This window comes from Corythoichthys intestinalis, chromosome 21, assembly GCF_030265065.1.
Source record: "Corythoichthys intestinalis isolate RoL2023-P3 chromosome 21, ASM3026506v1, whole genome shotgun sequence".
In the NCBI taxonomy this organism is placed as follows: domain Eukaryota; kingdom Metazoa; phylum Chordata; class Actinopteri; order Syngnathiformes; family Syngnathidae; genus Corythoichthys; species Corythoichthys intestinalis.
In genome coordinates, this window is record NC_080415.1 from 9,090,621 (window position 1) to 9,108,889 (window position 18,269).

Consider the following 18,269-nt stretch of genomic DNA (forward strand, 5'->3'; position numbering starts at 1 on the left):
TATGTATTTATTCAAAAGAAAAGAGTTGAAGGAGTAAGTGCACTTGTCTTAAATAAACACCAAGATGGCTGAGTCTTGTTCATGTTCATCGTTGGACCATTCTACATATTAGAGTTGACAAACGATGTTAAAGTTCTCCATTCTAAATAACAAATCTTTCAGCAGCTGGGCACACATACATATCTAACTGCCTTTTTTTCACTCACACAAATACACAGACACAACTTTCAGCAGCTCAGCCGAAACAGGGATATGCCAAGCTCAATGAAGGATGTCCACTGAGACACGGGAGGCGTTCTCCGGTTTCTCTCACGGGGCCAGCTCTGGCTAGCGCACATGCTAATGCCTGGAATCCCTCGTGTTCGTTCATATAAAAATCTGCCTCATCTGTGTCTTCAACCAGTCTTTTCAACACCTATTAGCTCTCCACATTGCAGTGGTGACAAAAGAAGGGTTTCGACAAAGCACCCAAACAGATTGTCAAAACATACAGCTTTTCAAAAAGCTCCTCACCCGAACTGATTACTTCCTCAGGCTTGATGGACTGCTGATTAGTTGCCAGTGGAGAGAAGTAAACATCAGCAACTCTGTGTGAATTATTTAGTCATTGAAATCGGCGGGAAATGAAAGGATCGCGGCCGCAAAGAATGGTGACGGCTTCCGTTAAGTGTACTTAAATCTTTGCGGCTTCAACAAGATGTCTGTGCAGCTGAGTGACGCTCAGCCACAATCACTCCATGGCCAAAATCTAAAAGTGGTAGCCAACTGCGTCTACAGCGGCGATTTAGCACCTTGAGATGGTGCAATGTTTTTGTGGTCTCACCAGCTGCTTACATCATCTATTCTTGCAGGAACTTTGTCATCACTGTACACTCAGCACAATAATTCGTGCTTGAATAAATGATTATTATTAGTCTATGCACAACACGTCGTCCAAGTCATTCAACACAGTAACAAGTTCAAAATGAACTACGACTGCCTGGCTCGCTCCCTAAACATCTCATCAGCCCGGAGACATTAAAAGCACAACCGTAGAGCGCGCATGCCATCTACTGGTTAAATTGGAACCTACAGGTAACAATAAATCCACATTTAAAAAAAAAAAAAAAAAGTAATTAATCATCCCTGAGACCCCCAGAATTCAAGATACCTACCGAATTTCAGTTGACCAATAACGAAGGAGTAGCAATTTTAGTTATTTCCTCAAAGGAAGAAGAACATCAAGAACAGAGACAGTGAGTTTTTGAGACCAGCTGTTTAAAAATGTCCATAAGGTTTGCAAAACAATCTAGTTAAAGGGGAAATGTGAACTAAGATTGGCCAAACATGTTTTTGAATAATATCAATGGCTAAACAATTATAGGCACATTTTCATTATTTTTTTTAACGCAACCCTTCCAGATTCTTTGTTTAACCCATAGCAACGCCCTTGACAACGAAAATGCTTTTCTTCGGCAATCTTCGGAAATCTTCGGAAATTACGTCACACCGGGAAGTGCGAGGGAAGTCTGCCTTAGAACAGTATTGTTTGTTGCATTGCTTCTCAGTAAGATGCCACGGCGGTGTGTGGCAATGTTTTGTTCTCACTCAAACGAAAAGTTGTATGAGTGGCCAAAGGATAGCAGGGCACGTAAATGGACATCTTTCGTTCGTACGAAGCGAATGAATTTCATCATCGAGTAGTGTTCTCTGCTGCAAACACTTCGAAGATGCCTGCTTCCTTAACCGGTCTGCTAATGATCAAGGATTTGCCAAAAAGTAAGTGTGATTTTTGGATAGATGACTGATGACTTTGTCAAAGCAGAGCTGCCAACTGTTGTGGAATGAACAGTATAAGCTAGCGACGTTAGCCGAGGCTATCCCCGATCATAGTTGTTGTTGCGTTCGCTAGGTTAAGCGTGTTTAAATTGTGCGTCATCTACGATCTTGTCCGAAAGGGTTAATCCACTGTCAATCGGGAAAGGGGTGTGGATGTGCACATACGCGGGTCGGCGTCGCGGTAATTCACGGTCACGTTGCAGATAGCCTTCTAGTTAGTGTTTCGCCGCTTCGCGAGAGCCGCTGACAGGTGACAACTGTTGCTTTTAATGTATGGCAGCGAATCAGCAAGCGCGCAGGCCACGCAGTGAATCATGGGAAATGTAGTCTCGGGACAACACTGAAGTGGTGCTTTGTAATCTGTTCGCTTGTGTGAAAAAACTACATTTCCTCACGCCATTAGACGCCACTTTGTTTTCTTATTGTTGTCACAATAAGGTGGAGAAAGTCATCGGCGACTGTGATATAGTGGATATTATTAAGTTGTAATACGGTAGTTCACCAGTAGAGTGTACGCATGTCATTTAGATGTGTTATTGTTTGTGCCTTACTGTACTCCTTCACTAAAAGAGAGAAACGTTGTTGTTTAGAGTCCCTTGGCAAGACGTTGAGTAAAGTTGTAAAAGCCAATAAAGGTGTCGTGTGGGTCACTCAGTCAAGATATAACAACGACTCATCTCCTTCTTTCCCCCCAACGTTTTTATATTATTATTTTATATGCACGAGAGCTGCCGGATCTGCCAAAATGAACATGAAGTCTGATTATTATTTTTTTTAACAATGTCATCAGATAGACAAAAACATAAAATTATGTGCAAATGCCTGCATCTTCAAATCATGAAAATAATAACAGCCTATATCTTACCATTGTTGTAATCTCGATGGGTCTTGTATCCATTCCATGTCAGGAAGTCTAGGCACAATGTTTGCAACCGGATTAGCGTCTGGCTAATAACATAAAATTCCAATCTCCTCTTCTTCCTCCAACTCTTCAAAAACTTGGATCTCCTCCCTTGTGCTTGATCTATCGCTTATATTGCTGTTTGAATTATTGTTTGAAGGGCGTTGTATGGCGGCCGTATGTATGGAACTGCCATCGCGTTCCCGGTGTGACGTATCACTTCCGAGTTCGTCTCTTTTCAGGCTCGAATTTCGGAAACGCGATTATTTTGTCAAATATACAACATATAAATTATTTTTTCATGCTTTATTTGTTGGACAATGTTTAATTAATTTACTTGTGACCCTATTTGGCATGTGAAGAAATTACTTCACATTACTGCTTTAATAGGCAGGGGGTGATGTTAGTCACTCACAGCAGTGGGTGCTGAAGATCTGTTTAAGTTTTCGCCATCCACAAACAGTCGTTTCGGTGCAAGAATGCGACGGATTTCATGTTTGCATTTACATGGTTCCGTCTTGGTTCCGCCTCCATTCGAACGATGTCGCAATTCCGCGTGAAAAAGATATAGTATTCATGCCGGGTCCGAGAGAGCAGTGGAGTCTTACAAGGCGACAGCCAATGATGCACTTCCTTGACAATAACCTCCTCATCCCAGAAGACAACATACCTGTCCACTCCAAGCAATGGTGTTTTTTTTTTCTTTTTCACCCCTGCATTTTGATTTGCAGTTTTATTCACGTTTTTTTTTTTTTTTTTTTTTTTCTGTTGTATTTGATGTATGTTTGCCATTCTTTACAAGTTTAAATGATTGTATAACATTGCTTGTCAATAAAAAAGTAATAATAAAAACTCGAACCAATGGCGCCCATACATTTTTTTTTTCCTTTTGTTTCAAAAGGTACACAAACATTTTTTATATTTAGATTGACAATATTATAAAAACAGTAAATTAAAGCCGCGGACCCGCAATGTTTGCTGTTTTGAATGTTTACTAGCAGCGACTGCGCAAGCCCAAAGTGATGTATGCGAGCGCTGACAACATCGGAGTGAAAGTGTTCCATGCATATATGGTTTTGGAGCAATCACCACAATGGAATCGTTCCGCTTTGGAGGCCGCAATCCGAAGTTCGCTTCCTTCCATTCTGGTTTCGCTTTCACCATGTAAAGGAGAGGCCATTCAGCAATGCAATTGTTGCTTCTTAGCGTCGCAGCGTCACCATGTAAACGGCCGATTAGATTATTCTATTACTGCTATTTTCTTCTTTTTAGTATTTCACAGTAGTAGCAAATACCCCATAGCATTACGCTCCCTCTTACTGGTGAGTCTCGGTACTACATACAATGTCTGGTTTTTGAAAAGAGATGCTCATTGTGGGCTGGTATTGTCACTATATGTGTTTGGTGTATTTTGCTGGTCATTTTATGCAAATCACATACGATAAGAACACAAATAGACTGATATTGTAATTGATTTGAATTTCTTAAAAATGCTTCTTGCAAAGGAGCCTCGAAGGAGCTAGTTGAAAAGACGAAATGGATCGCATGACTACTTAAGATTGGAGTAAGGATACCATTCCTAAAAGTGAGACAACACGGAGACAAAGTATCTGCTGGCATGCATGGCACAGGGAACATGCCTGCTTTTGTCAGACCTCCACATGTGTTTTCAATGGGGGGGATATTAGTTTCTGCTCCGGTGCTGAGGTGTATATGTGCGCAGACACACGACGCAGACACATAGGAGGAGATGTAGACAGGTTGTGATAGCAGTGTGATGGCAAGTGGGCTTCTCTGATTAAATGTATGTGTGTGTACGGTGGGGGGGTACACGTGTGTGCTCAGGACTCAGGTTACCCTGCGGCTGCTGAATGTCTAACGAGGGAGGATGTCAGTCTTGCACGAGAGCCGGGTGTGACAGCAATGAGATTCAGAGGAAAATGAAACTTCAGCAGAAAAGATTATGTACACAGTTTTATAAAAAAAGAAATAGAAAAAAAAAAGCAGCAGAATTTCCTGTTCTGAGCCCCGTTTTTACTTTTACCAAACGTGTCTGTCACTGCAACAGGAAATTTAGGAAAGACATTTCTTATTGCAGGACATTATAATCCATTTAAAAAGTGAGGAAGTATCAAACTCAGCCAACAAAATACAATACCTGCAGTGGAAGTAAAATTATAAATTATCTTACTGTTACCGAATTTCGTATTTGGGCTAAATTTTGATCCCATATTTTCCAAATAGCAAGGGTGTATGTTTGCATAGGGACGGGATGGTAGGGACATTCAACTTTTCAGGATGATCAAATTGTCCCCACCAACTTTTAAGCAACCTTATTTGCATTATATGCTGGGTTCAGTTATATAAGAAATTTGTCTTCCCATATGTTGTAAGGGTAGAAAAGACCCTACCATCATTAAGTGAATTATTTGCATTATGTTCAGACTTACATTAATCCCTTTTCACTTGCTGAATACATTTTTTCTCCCTCAACGCACGTTAGATTGGCTGATGACTTGACCCCCCGCCCCCAGCCACACATGCAACCATACACAGCCAGACAGATTCATGGCAACAACATGCCACTTCCTCCACCCCTTTGAAGAGGAGGGATATTATAAGTTTTTTTTTCAGCCAGCAGCAGCCACTGTAAATAATGTAAAAATATGTCAGTGTTGTGGAGGTGGGCTAACACCACAAATTTTGCTACCGAAAGTCAGATCTGCATCAGAGTTAGCATAAAATTAAACTGTGTGAACTTGCTAACCTGCAAAACTATTGTGGTCAGGCCAGCCTCCACAAGGAACAACGAAGTCAAGCTTGCCGTCGCTAATTTGGATCTTTGTTTGCATTATGTGCATTACGATAATGCAACGCGGTGGTTTAAGTCCCCTTATTAAAAAAAAAAAAAAAAAAAAAAAACAACGGGGAGCTGAACATGAACATGAATAGGGTTGGGCATCGGGCATGGATGGGATCCGGAATTAACACTCCGGTTCTCCTGGAACCGTTTGCTTTTTTAAATTTCGATTTAAGTTTTGAAGTGCTGTCCGCCGACCAGCAAAAATAGGTGCCGAACACCACAAAGAAGAGGCCACATGAAGACTAGCGCCGTTATGGGCAAATCGTATGATGTGGCTAATTTGGCTTAGCACAAAAATGTGTTGCTTCGCTTTGGATAAATGACAACAAAGTAACAAAATAAACACACCAAAATGATATCAAACCTTCTGTTAAAACGTTCAAACTTACAGATATTTGTTTTATGAAGTGTTAGGGTGTGCGACGAGAGGGGATCCAAATGCAGACAAGCAGGGGTTGTGGCGAATAATATTTTATTGGCGAGCACAAACAATAACGTGGCGGGCGTAAGTCGTTCTGCTCGGGGTAGCTGAGCCGACGCGGGGTATGGAAGCGCGGAAGAAAGGCAGGCGTGGGATCCGATAGGGGCGCGCAAAGTCAGGACCTGGGGCGAGAAAAGTCGTGAGCCGGGGATCAGATAAATAATCAAGTACGCGAGATGCAACTGACGTGTCAAACAGACTAGTTGATCGGGCGACGAGGTGATGGCGTCCACTGGCTTATGAAGATGGCTGATTGTCATTGCCAGCAGCTGTGGCCGCTCCACCCGTCTGGCGTCCAACCTGCAAATCAATAGAACACTCACACCTGCCCAAGGTGGGCCAGGGTTCAGGAGGGAGGGGCCGAGGCCCTAACATGAAGTTTTATTAATTAATTAATTAATTTATTTATTTTTCCGAATGATGTGTAGTGCAGCCTGAGATCTGCAAGATGTCAACCCTTAACTAACTTGTAGCAATACCACCTAAACCAAATGATGCAATAGAATAAATGCCTACAGCATAAGACACTCTAAAACATAGGCAAAAGAATATGTGTAAATGTTTTCTCCGTGAGCTTTTGAAAAGTAAACATCTTTGTAAAAGTACACTCCTGTGGAAAGAAACTTCATAATATTCAAGTTCAAAGGATGATATTTATATGGCGGAAAACACTTAGGTGAGATGAAGTTCCGCTCTGAGACCCCCAATTTGGCCAAATTTCAAAATTGTCCTATATGCATGTGGGATACATCATTGGAAAGCTTAAAATTTCAATTTTCTGGGGGAAATTTTGTTTTGAACAGGAGGGCATTTTGAAAAAAAAAAAAAATAATAATAAACAGCAAAACCCTAACTGGTGATGAGAGCACGCAAGAGCGTAATTAAAGACGCCACAATTTTAACGTTCTTTTTGATCCAAAAATTCCAAGTAGCATATATCACTGGGTGTCAAGACACAGCTGCGAATGGCCACAGACGGATTTTGGGGGGTTTTTATGGGTGAAACATGGTAATATAACAAGAGTCGCGATGCAGAAATCGCAGACATCAAGGAGTGGTCGAGATGTTGTTTTTCATATATTTACACTTTCAAACATGTTTTTTTTTTTTTTTTTCAATTTTTCTTTGTTTGGATCGATTATTTATCATCTAAAATATTGGGGGAAATGCGACAGTAACAAAAAAAATACAATTAAGCACTGTAGTTATGAGGTACATATCCGTGACTTATTTACAGACACCAATTTTTTTCATTGTGACGTCATTTGTTTAAAAGTTTAAAATATGCGAGTGAATAATTTTTTTTAAGTCGTTTTTTTTTTTTTCTTAACACTAAATATCAATATATATACATATCAATTAAGGATTCTAAGCTAAAAATGACAGACATTTTGAATAATAAATGTAATTACTTACCTTCTTTTTATGGCTGGGTTGCGTGACATCTGTAAACGGGGGTTTACCGGGTAAAACAGACTAATTAAAAATAGTTCGGGGGCTTAATGCGCCAGGAATCTGCTATGGCAGTATACATGTATGCATATTGTTTTATCAAACACAACAGTTCTTTTGGCTTAAAATACAGCAGTTTATTTTAAAGAGGGGTGCAAGCGCAGAAACTGCTTTTTCAGCCTTGTCTGTGTTTTCCGCCATACACTATTTAAAAATAGCCCTGTGAGAAATTAATAGCAAAGTTAATTAAAAGTTCATCCAATTAAAAAAAACAATTGAGAAGTTTAGAAATTAATACAAACTATGCTTTTTCTTTTTTTTTAACTCTGCATATTAAAAGAATCGGAATCGAGAATCATTTGGAGCTGGAATAGAAACGTGGAATTGGAATGAAAACGATCAAATTCAAATGATGCCCAACCCTAAACATGAACTGACATGAAAAAAAAAAAAACTGAAATGAAATCACACATCAGAATTTCATGAGAGTACTTTGTTTCGAGTTTTTTGGGGTAGTCTCATATGCCTCAGATGTCTATTGATCTTTGGATACTTCAGATTTTTTTTCATTAATTTTTTGCCCAAATCACTTTTATATTACGATACTTATATAGTTTCAGTCTATGGGTGCTCCATTGCCCCCCAGAAGTGGACCCATTCTTGGATAGCTCCCCGTTTTTTTGTTTTGTTTTGTTTTCCATTTGGGGAGCAAGCAACCAGGATTAAATGGTATTTCAACATGCCAAAAAGACAGGTGCATTTACTGTCCTTTTTCAAAAAGAAATCAAAATGGTTCAAAACGAGTCAGAAAAGCAGCAACCGGCAATGAGGGCAACTGCAGCGATCATAGAATAGAACAGAATAAAATAGAACACCTTTATTGTGCTAACAGGTTCAGCAGGCGGCGCTAGCTGGTTCACGGACAGTCAGCCAAGCCGGGGCAGGAGGCTGCTACCATGGCAGCAGCTGGTCAGGTTCAGCGCCACCTATTGTGGGGGCCAGCTACAGTGCCAGCAGTCAGCCAGGTCGACCACCAACAGCCGGAGCAACAGGCCAGTATCCTTAGGGGTAATTTGAGTTTGTGCTACACAATTTGTAAGGCGGTGGGATATTTGAGGTCAGAGAAGATGGGGGGGATGAAACTAGCGAAAGAATGGGTTTGTGTTATTTATTGTTATCTCTGATTTTTTTTTTTTTTTTACAAGTTACACCTGTTGACAAACTTAATTGCTGACTGTGAACTGTAAGTATGTGGGCAATTGCCCGTGCTGTGCAGAATAACGCCTAAATAATGGTAAATTGTTGTCATAACATTTACACCATGGATATTAGCTAAAATATATGCTTGTAAGTCCCAAAGCATGGCAAGTCACTTGCATTTGCGTGTTGTTTTCAGCAACATTTTCTGCGTTTATTCCTGGACCTATCCCCGTTCCGTCATCCCTGCGCTGTCATACAGTATGTACTTCGCGTTCCGGCACTTTATAATTTACAAATTAAGCACTGAGCTTAACCCATTTTTAAAACATGAAAGTGGTAATACTCAACACTTGAATAACACTAAAAAGTATGAGAAAATAAATATTTTAAATTAATCAAAATGAAAGGAGTAGTCATCATATTAGATTACGTTGAAACTTCTCACTAGCACTTTAAACCCCCCCTAAAATTGAAAATGATCAAATTGATGACAAATGTGACACTCTATATAAATACTCCATGTAATCTTTTAAAATAAATGCATGAGTCCAGAATAGTCATTAATCAGAGGTATAACTCCACTCAAAAACTCCCCACACATGTCAAAAACTCACACTTCCATAACCATGTCAACGGAAAAAAGTCATACTCCAACAACAGAGAGCTAAGTAAGAGTTTATATTTTCAGCTGCCGTCAAAATAAATGAAACAGCCGACATGAACACGGAAAGCTGGAGTTAAAGGTTATTTTACCACAAGAATATGGACTGGAGGAAGTTAAGGATGCCAAGGATGATGGAGCACCTGTATATTTGCACAGATCTTCACTCTTGTGATGTCATTGCTCAGCAGTAAACATTTATCTGTTTTGTGATGGCCATCTAGAATGGTTGGCGCAAGGTGAATCGGAGAGACCACCATCTGTGCTAGTGGGTTTGTGAGTTGCTTTGTGTGGTTAAATTTAAAATCGCAACTTGTGTACTGAACGTGGAGTGAGTTAGAACTGAGGAAACTCAAGCAGGCACATGGAGAGCATGAAAACCCCACCCAGAAAGGACACATTGTTTTTGTCCCAAAGCACTATTACGTTAACCTGGCACGCCAGATTGATTGTTCCATATATCCGCTACGAATATATTACTCATATCAAATTGGTCAAGATCCATTCATGGGAGAACCCTTGAAAAAAATATACGGCTGCTGTTTGGACGATGGCTCTTCCTGTCAAAGAAAAACTTTTAGTGATGTTCTCACAAATCTTTTGGACATTCACAGGTGCAAAGATTTGTGCGAACACATTTCAAGTAGCAAACATGACATCAATGGTGGATGGAGTACTCACATTTTTTTTTTACCTAAGTTAAAGTACAGGTCCAGGTGCGAAAAATTACATAAAAGAACAAGTATCTAAGGAAAAAAATACTCAAATACAAACAGTGGCAGACTTGGCAATTTTGGGGCCTAAGGCGAACATATCCGGGGGCCCTCTTCATGGGTCAGGGGTTAAAAAGGTGAGAAGGGTGAGGAGGAAATATGTTCTGATACACTAGGGCTGTCCTAAACGACAAATTTTCTCCTGATTAGTCAGCCGACTAGCTTTACGATTAATCGACTAATCTAATAATTTTCTTCTTTTTTTTTTTTTTACTAATTTAGCAATGACATTTTTGTTGATGCTTAATAATTCACAAAACTATTTTAGAACACTTACATTCTTTATTAAAGTACAAATAATCATGTAAATAACAATAATCACAAATAAACAATGAGGTTAAATGCTGATAGCATTTACTCGTGCAAAAGAATCGAAACTAAACAGATTCAGAACACTGACTTTGCCTTTCCAACATTATTCAAAACAATTCTTAAAAAAAAAATTCTAGCAATATTATAGTATACTACTATATATAATAGTAGTATAATAATTATAATAATTATTCATTGCCAATCTTATTTGTCATGAAGAGTGTCATTTGAAAGCTATTCTTAGCGTAAAATCTGTATTATGTAGTATCTACTCAACATATTATAATATTAATTCTGAAGTATGTGGGATTAACTCGAGAAATCATTTTTTATATGACGAACATGACGTGCTTTTGCTGTTAACCAACTGGTGAGTGTTATTGTATGACTGATTGGAACTGCACTACATTGTTTCGCCACAGGGTGTGTTGTTGTGTATATTATGTTCAGTGTGAAGAAGAAGAAGAAGAAAGTTAAAAGAGGAATAAGAGGCCTGTTCTCAACTTCTCCCTCACTGCACTTTGGCTCTCATGGAGAGCATGTTCGCTCATGTGTTCGAAATAAACGATAGCCGACGTGCAAAGTAGCAAGTGAGCTGTAAAAATAGCGAGCTTAGTGGCGTGAAAACTGCGGAGGAGCTAAGTGAAGCTAACGAACAGCTAAGCGATGCTAAACGGCGCTAAATGAAGCTAAGCGACTGATATTCAGTCCGTCGTTGTGGAACAGTCCATTGTAGTGCGTGTGTGGGGGAGAGATAATATAAATGCAGCATTCAAATGGCTTTCTTTTTTGTTTTATTATTTGTTTGTTTGGTATGCTGACATAATTATACATGACGAATAGTTGGGGGTGCTGCTGGCTCCGGTGGCCCAAGCCGTTGCTCGTTGGGGCAAGGGCAGCTGGTTGGGGACCACCAACTGGTTGGGGGCCTAAGGCGATCGTCTACTTCGCCTGAATAGTAGATCTGCCTATGAGTACAAAAATACTTTTATACGAGTAAAAAGTAGAAGTATTATCACCTGATGCAAACATGTAATATACGTGTATACAGTGCTGGCCAAAAGTATTGGCACCCCTGCATTTCTGTCAGATAATGCTCAATTTCTCCCAGAAAATGATTGCAATTATAAATGCTTTGGTAGTAATATCTTCATTTATTTTGCTTGCAATTAAAAAACACAAAATAGAATGGGATTTTTTTTTTTTTTTTAATCATTATCATTTCACACAAAATTGAAAAATGGGGCGGACAAAAGTATTGGCACCCTTTGAAAAGAAATCATGTGATGCTTCTCTAATTTGTGTAACTAACAGTGCCTGTTACTTACCTGTGGCACACAACAGGTGGTGGCAATAACTAAATCACACTTGCAGCCAGTTAAAATGGATTAAAGTTGACTCAACATCTGTCCTGCGTCCTTGTGTGTGCCACATTGAGCATAGAGAAAAAAAGAAGACCAAAGAACTGTCTGAGGACGTGAGAAGCAAAATTGTGAGGAAGCATGGGTAATCTCAAGGCTACAAGTCCATCTTCAAAGACCTGAATGTTCCTGTGTCTACTGTGCACAGTGTCATCTATATAAGTGTAAAGCCCATGGCACTGTGGCTAACCTTCCTAGATGTGGACGGAAAAGAAAAACTGACGAGAGATTTCAACGAAAGATTGTGCGGATGGTGGACAAAGAACCTCGACTAACATCCAAGCAAGTTCAAGCTGTCCTGCAGTCCGAGGGTACAACAGTGTCAACCCGTACTATCCGTCGGCATCTGAATAAAAAGGGACTCTATGGTAGGATACCCAGGAAGACCCCACTTTTGACCCAGAGACATTAAAAAGCCAGGCTGGAGGTTGCTTAAAACTCTCCTGAGAAAGCCAAAAACGATTTAGAAGAATGTTCTCTTGTCAGATGAGACAAAAGTAGAGATTTTTGGGAAAAGGCATCAACATAGAGTTTACAGGGAAAAAAAACTGAGGCCTTCAAAGACCCCCATGTCCCACTAACCCCCGGGGAAGGACAGGATCCCCACCCGGAGTAGGGGACACCTCGCCGACTCACCGGCACCCAGCCAGCGACCCACACCGGAGCCCAAGGAGGATACATTGGCAGAAAAGAGAGGGGAAGGCGGAAAAAGGAGAGTACGATAAAACCGCCGCAGTGCAGCGCGGGATCGGAGCCTTGACCCCCTGTCCCCGCGGTCGTCAGCCCAGAGAGAGAGGAGACCATGAGAAAAAGTGTACCCACCCTATTAATGTGATGGAGTAGTGTGATTATGTGACTCAATAATTTTAAATGTCGGTAAGTGTGTGGGGCTCCCAGTGTTGTCTTTTCTGTGGATACTGAGTAAAAATGGAGTGTTAAAGGTTGCTGCCCCCTGGTTAGACACTTGAGGTTGGCAAGACGGTACTGTTTGATGAATGAATGAATGAATCAGACAGTCTTGCTTGTAAGGCTAATACGGTATCTCTATTTCCGTAAAGGAGCTGCACTTTATCTTCCAGTGCAAATGTGAAAAAAAAATAAACTGGGATCAATTGAAATCAGCATACTCAATATTTTTCAGCATATCAGTTTTTATGCTACTGTAATCAACAGACTTGCTTTATCCGTATCATTACCTGTTATTTTTGTGTTTGTTTTGTTTACTTTCCACTGGAAAACTTTAAACACTACACATTGAACGCACAAGCTCCATGTGGCATATTTCCTACTCCCCAGCAGTCTGGAATGTAGCATTAGTTAACAACAAGATCATATTATGGAATATCTCCTTGACGACGTCAAGGACAAACGGGAATCTGTGATGCATTTTTACCCAAAATCCGTCCGTGCGTACATTGCAGCTTTATAAAGTGGAAAGACGAGCATCCTAATGTTATCTCAGATGTTTTAAATGGGACGTAGTAAAACTCTTGTTTGGAAAACCTCAGCACACATCTTATAAATGGCACTAGGCGGTTTAACAAGACTGAATCACTTGAGCTATCAAACACTTACAAACTGATACATTCAAAAGTCAAATGAACCAGCAGTCCAGCAAGAACATCTGCAACAATCATATCTATCTGCCTGTTCACACATGAGGTATGGTGCTTAGCAAGACAACAGATAATGGTGCGGAACCTGTTGATGTAGCGGCAGGCGAACTCAATGTTGTCCTCGCCGTTGACAGTTGTTCCAGCACCTTTCTCTGTGGGGGTCCAGCCCACACACAGCTTAAGTACAGTCCAAGCATGGAGAAAGTCAACAGTGATGAAGCTCTCTCCTCCCCCACCCCAGTGTGTCGTCCCACCACAGACAGAAAGAAAAGCAATGTTCCTGCCGCGATGATCGGTGCGAGGCTTTGGACAAGACAACTGTTGCATCGGGTCACGACAGGTAGCAAGCGAAATAAGAGTGAGACATGCCAAAGAACAATTGTTGCATATCTTTCTCAGATGCACAGATGTTCAGTCTTTCTGCATTACTTCAATTTTGGCCTTAAATTTAAGGAGTATAGGGTTCAAAATGTTAAGGAATATTCAGAACCCAAAACAAATGTTGCATATGTGTTTTTTTTTTTGTGTGTGTGGGGGTTTGTGTGTGTGTGTGATGATGATGAATCAAAGAACAATACAGCAGTGTGTTATTTCAGGCATATTTACAGGAAATATTTCTATTAAACTCTTTTAGGCCAAGAATATAAAAATATTAAGAAATAAAAAAACAATAAATCAGTAACTAAATAAACCACTGTAACGTAAAGAAAGGTGAGAACAATAAAAAGTTATTAACCATCAAAATATATTAAGTCCATCCATCCATCCATCCTCTGCTTGCTCCGTGATCGCGGGGGCAGCAGCTATAACAGGGAAGCCCAGACTTCCCTCTCCCCAGCCACTTCAACTAGCTCCTCCGGCGGGATCTCAAGGCGTTCCCAGGCCAGCCGAGAGACACAGTCTCTCCAACATGTCCTGGGTCGTCCCCGTGGCCTCCCGCCGGTGGGACATGCTTGGAAAACCTCTCCGGGGAGGCGTCCAGAAGGCATCCAAACGAGATACCCGAGCCACCTCAGTTGGCTCCTCTCAACGCGGAGGAGTAGCGGCTCGACGCTGAATCCCTCTCGGATGACCGAGGTTCTCACCCTATCTCTAACGGAGAGCCTGGACACCCTGCAGAGAAACCTAATTTCGGCCGCTTGTATCCGGGATCTTGTTCTTTAGGTCACGCCCCACAGCTCGTGACCTGATCTGATTAGCATAATCGCTAACTAGTTTAGCGCTCAATCCAAAGTAAATAGTAACGTCTTATTAACAAAGAACACAAAAAATGCAATTAGCTTCATTTACTCACCTCTAACGGAGGCACACTGGATCTAACAACACAAAAGAAATTCTAACTCTTGACACTTTGTAATATGACTGATTCAGCAACCAAACCTGAGTGTAGCAGTGAACTCTTTCTCTCTTGCTTGTATCACTGGCAGTCATGAGCGCGGCCTCACTTTACAACAAACAAGGACCAAAAAGGGACGGCTCAAAGCAAAAAGTGATTATCAAATTCATTGGCAACTAATTTGTTGATCAATTTTAATCGATTTAATTGATCAGTTGTTGCAGCCTTAAACGAGAATAAGCATAAAGATTTTAATGAATTTTCAGCGCACCTTGTTTGCTTGACATTATATATGATATATTATACAAGTACATTTTATCCTTACACATGGCTCACTCTAAATCGTACCACTCAAATGGAAGTTTTTCAAGTACTCAGTTATCAATAACGGTGCCACAAGTACTGGAGCAAAATAGGGAGGCCTATAGCATCATGTTTTTTCCGCATCATTTCTTTCTAGAGACTCCCTCAAAACATGTCATAATATTGTTGACTACTTAAAGTGCCTGCGAAATCACAAAAAAAATCTTAAATAGCATTATTATGTCATTTACAGTAGAATCATATTATGAGACGATTCGACTATATACAGCGATTTGGAAAATCGCAGATGAGGAGAAATTAGTCCTTTAATCTACCGTTTATCGCCTCCTGTCATTATAGCGCTCTAGCGTCCCAAGCTGGAGGATGATGTCGGCAGGGTCACGATTTCATCTGATTTAGAATTCAGCCCATTGAGGGGCAATTATTCAGAACGAGGAAAATGCGACAAACAGAGCACCAAAATGTCATTGTTTCAATCTTACGCCAATATTTTTACAAGATTCTTTTTATCTAAGTATTTTCCCCAATTGCTAAATAAATGGTATGTTCATGAAAAGTCTTGTGCTAAATGGAATATGAAATATTCAAAATGCACTTATTCAGTACGACATTGCAAAATTACTCAATTTTTGGTCAAAACTGTTAACTTCTTGCACCTCCCAAATGATATTTTATGACACCGGAGTTAGTCCTGCTTTTGTCATTTCTCTTTCCAGGGTGCGGAGAGCGTAAAAAAACCAGGAGGTGTGACAGCTAGCCGACATGCTAACCTGAACCGAGCTGCGTTTCAAAGTCTTATTCTCGCCTTTTGAATGGAAAAATTACACATAACTAACTCACATCATGTCACACGGCATCAGGGTTGTCGATTGTCTTCACTGATAGGCAACTCTCCTGGCGGCGAGCGAGTTACATCTGCGGGCAGGAGAGCTTGTTTACCAGGGAAGCAGCTGGAGAATGACTGCCAGACAAACCGGCCGCCCCAACCCGAGGATAGTGGTCTATTGCCTGGCACACAAAAAGGGCAGAAGGGGGTGGAAGTCTAGCCTATATGGAGAACCGCACGAGCATAAACAGTATATAGCGCTCTCCCCACACGCGAAGAGGACCGAGTGGGGTGTGCGACAAGATGCCGTTCTTTGGCTGAGTGGCATTTTCGGTGGACAAGGAGTATTGTCAGCCACAAAATAAAAGCCACCTCCATATCAAAATGTGTGCCACAATCCCAGCATTTGACATAATACAAAACACAATGTTTACCCACTTCCTCGCAAGTCCAATGGTCCCACAGTTATCCGTCTTGTTTTGACCAATCTCGGGGCGGGGGTTTTTGAGACCCAAAAAGGCTCACATGCCTTTCCCTGGTGCAGCAACAAAACCCTGCAGCACATTTGGCTTGGTGATGCGTTAATAAACTAATTAATCCACGAAATCAGCTGAATCAGCAGTCAATTTGCATGCTAAGCATGTGAGATGCTGACCCGGGTGACGTCACATTGGCATTCTTCCTTAAAACAGGAAGTTAGTCATTTGCATGCCTCAGGATTAAAAAAATTGAATAAATAAAATGTGGAGCATAAAATACCGCATGAAATATGAAATAAACATGCTTTTTGCTGTCACAGGCATTTCAAAGGCCAAACAGCAGAGCCTAAATAATTAGTAAAAATTAGGGCTGTCAAACGATTAAAATTTTTAATCGAGTTAATTACAGCTTAAAAATTAATTAATCGTAATTAATCACAATTAATCGCAATTCAAACCATCTATAAAATATGCCATATTTTTCTGTAAATTATTGTTGGAATGGAAAGATAAGACAAGATGGATATATTCATTCAACATACGGTACATAAGGACTGTATTTGTTTATTATAACAATAAATCAACAAGATGGCATTAACATTATTAACATTCTGTTAAAGTGATCCATGGATAGAAAGAATTGTAGTTCTTAAAAGATGAATATTAGTACAAGTTATAGAAATGGTATATTAAAACACCTCTTAATGTTTTCGTTTTAATAAAATTTGTAAAATTTTCAATCAAAAAATAAACTTGTAGCCCTATTCTGTCCTCAATGTGTGTGAGTACACAAATTGACAGATAGCGAACATAAGTTCCAAAAAGAAATCAGACGGTGTGGCAAAGTTGCATGGGCTTTACTGAAGTCATCTCTTTTTGACAAGAGCACGTTTCTTGTATTTTTGTAAAACTGAAAATAACAAGGCAATGTGTCAATAACTTGCATAAATCACAAAATAACATAAAATGTACACACACGTGTCCATTTGAGCAGTAGCACTAGCCAATTAGTTCACAAGCATCTAACAATGTAACTGCATTTCACCATATATGTGAACAAATTCAAATACACATCATCAATAACTATCTAATGCTCATGAATATAAACAAAGGAGGAATATAACTCACAAGCGATGCATGTATGAGACACAAACAGTGTGATGGGGCTATGAGAACTGCCACTGAATACTTTGGATGCGGACGTTAGCTGGTCTGAATAGCACTGTCTATTAGTGTGAGTTCGCGTCAACATATAATCACGTCAGAAAAGCGCGCCGAAACCCAAATAATCAGCTGCACTGAATCGCCAGCAGAGGGCGACATTACGCCACATAACACATGCAAGTCACACCCAAGCGCCAGCAGAGGGCGGAAAAACTCCATAAAACACAATTAACAAGTTGGCCTTTCACTGTACTGACATTTAAATCTGTCTGAGCGGGCCTAGTGCGTTAATTGCGTCAAATATTTTAACGTGATTAATAAAAAAAAATAATTAACGCCCGTTAACGCGATAATTTTGACAGCCCTAGTAAAAATTTAAAAGCACTGCATAGGGCCTACTGTACCTGGCGAAGAGTGCCCTGATTCATTCTGTCAAGTGGGTCAGAAACGATTGATGGAGCGCTGGCAAAGTGGATGGATGGTCACGGAGGGAAGGAAGGAAAGCGAGACAGACAGCTGGCAGAGCAAGAGGGTCGCACTGTTTAGGAGGAAGGTGTACAAACTGGCAATGGACGGACAGATGGAAAGTGTGTGTGGCAGTGTTTGCGCAAAGCATGCTTAGGGTTACTTAAGAAGTATAAT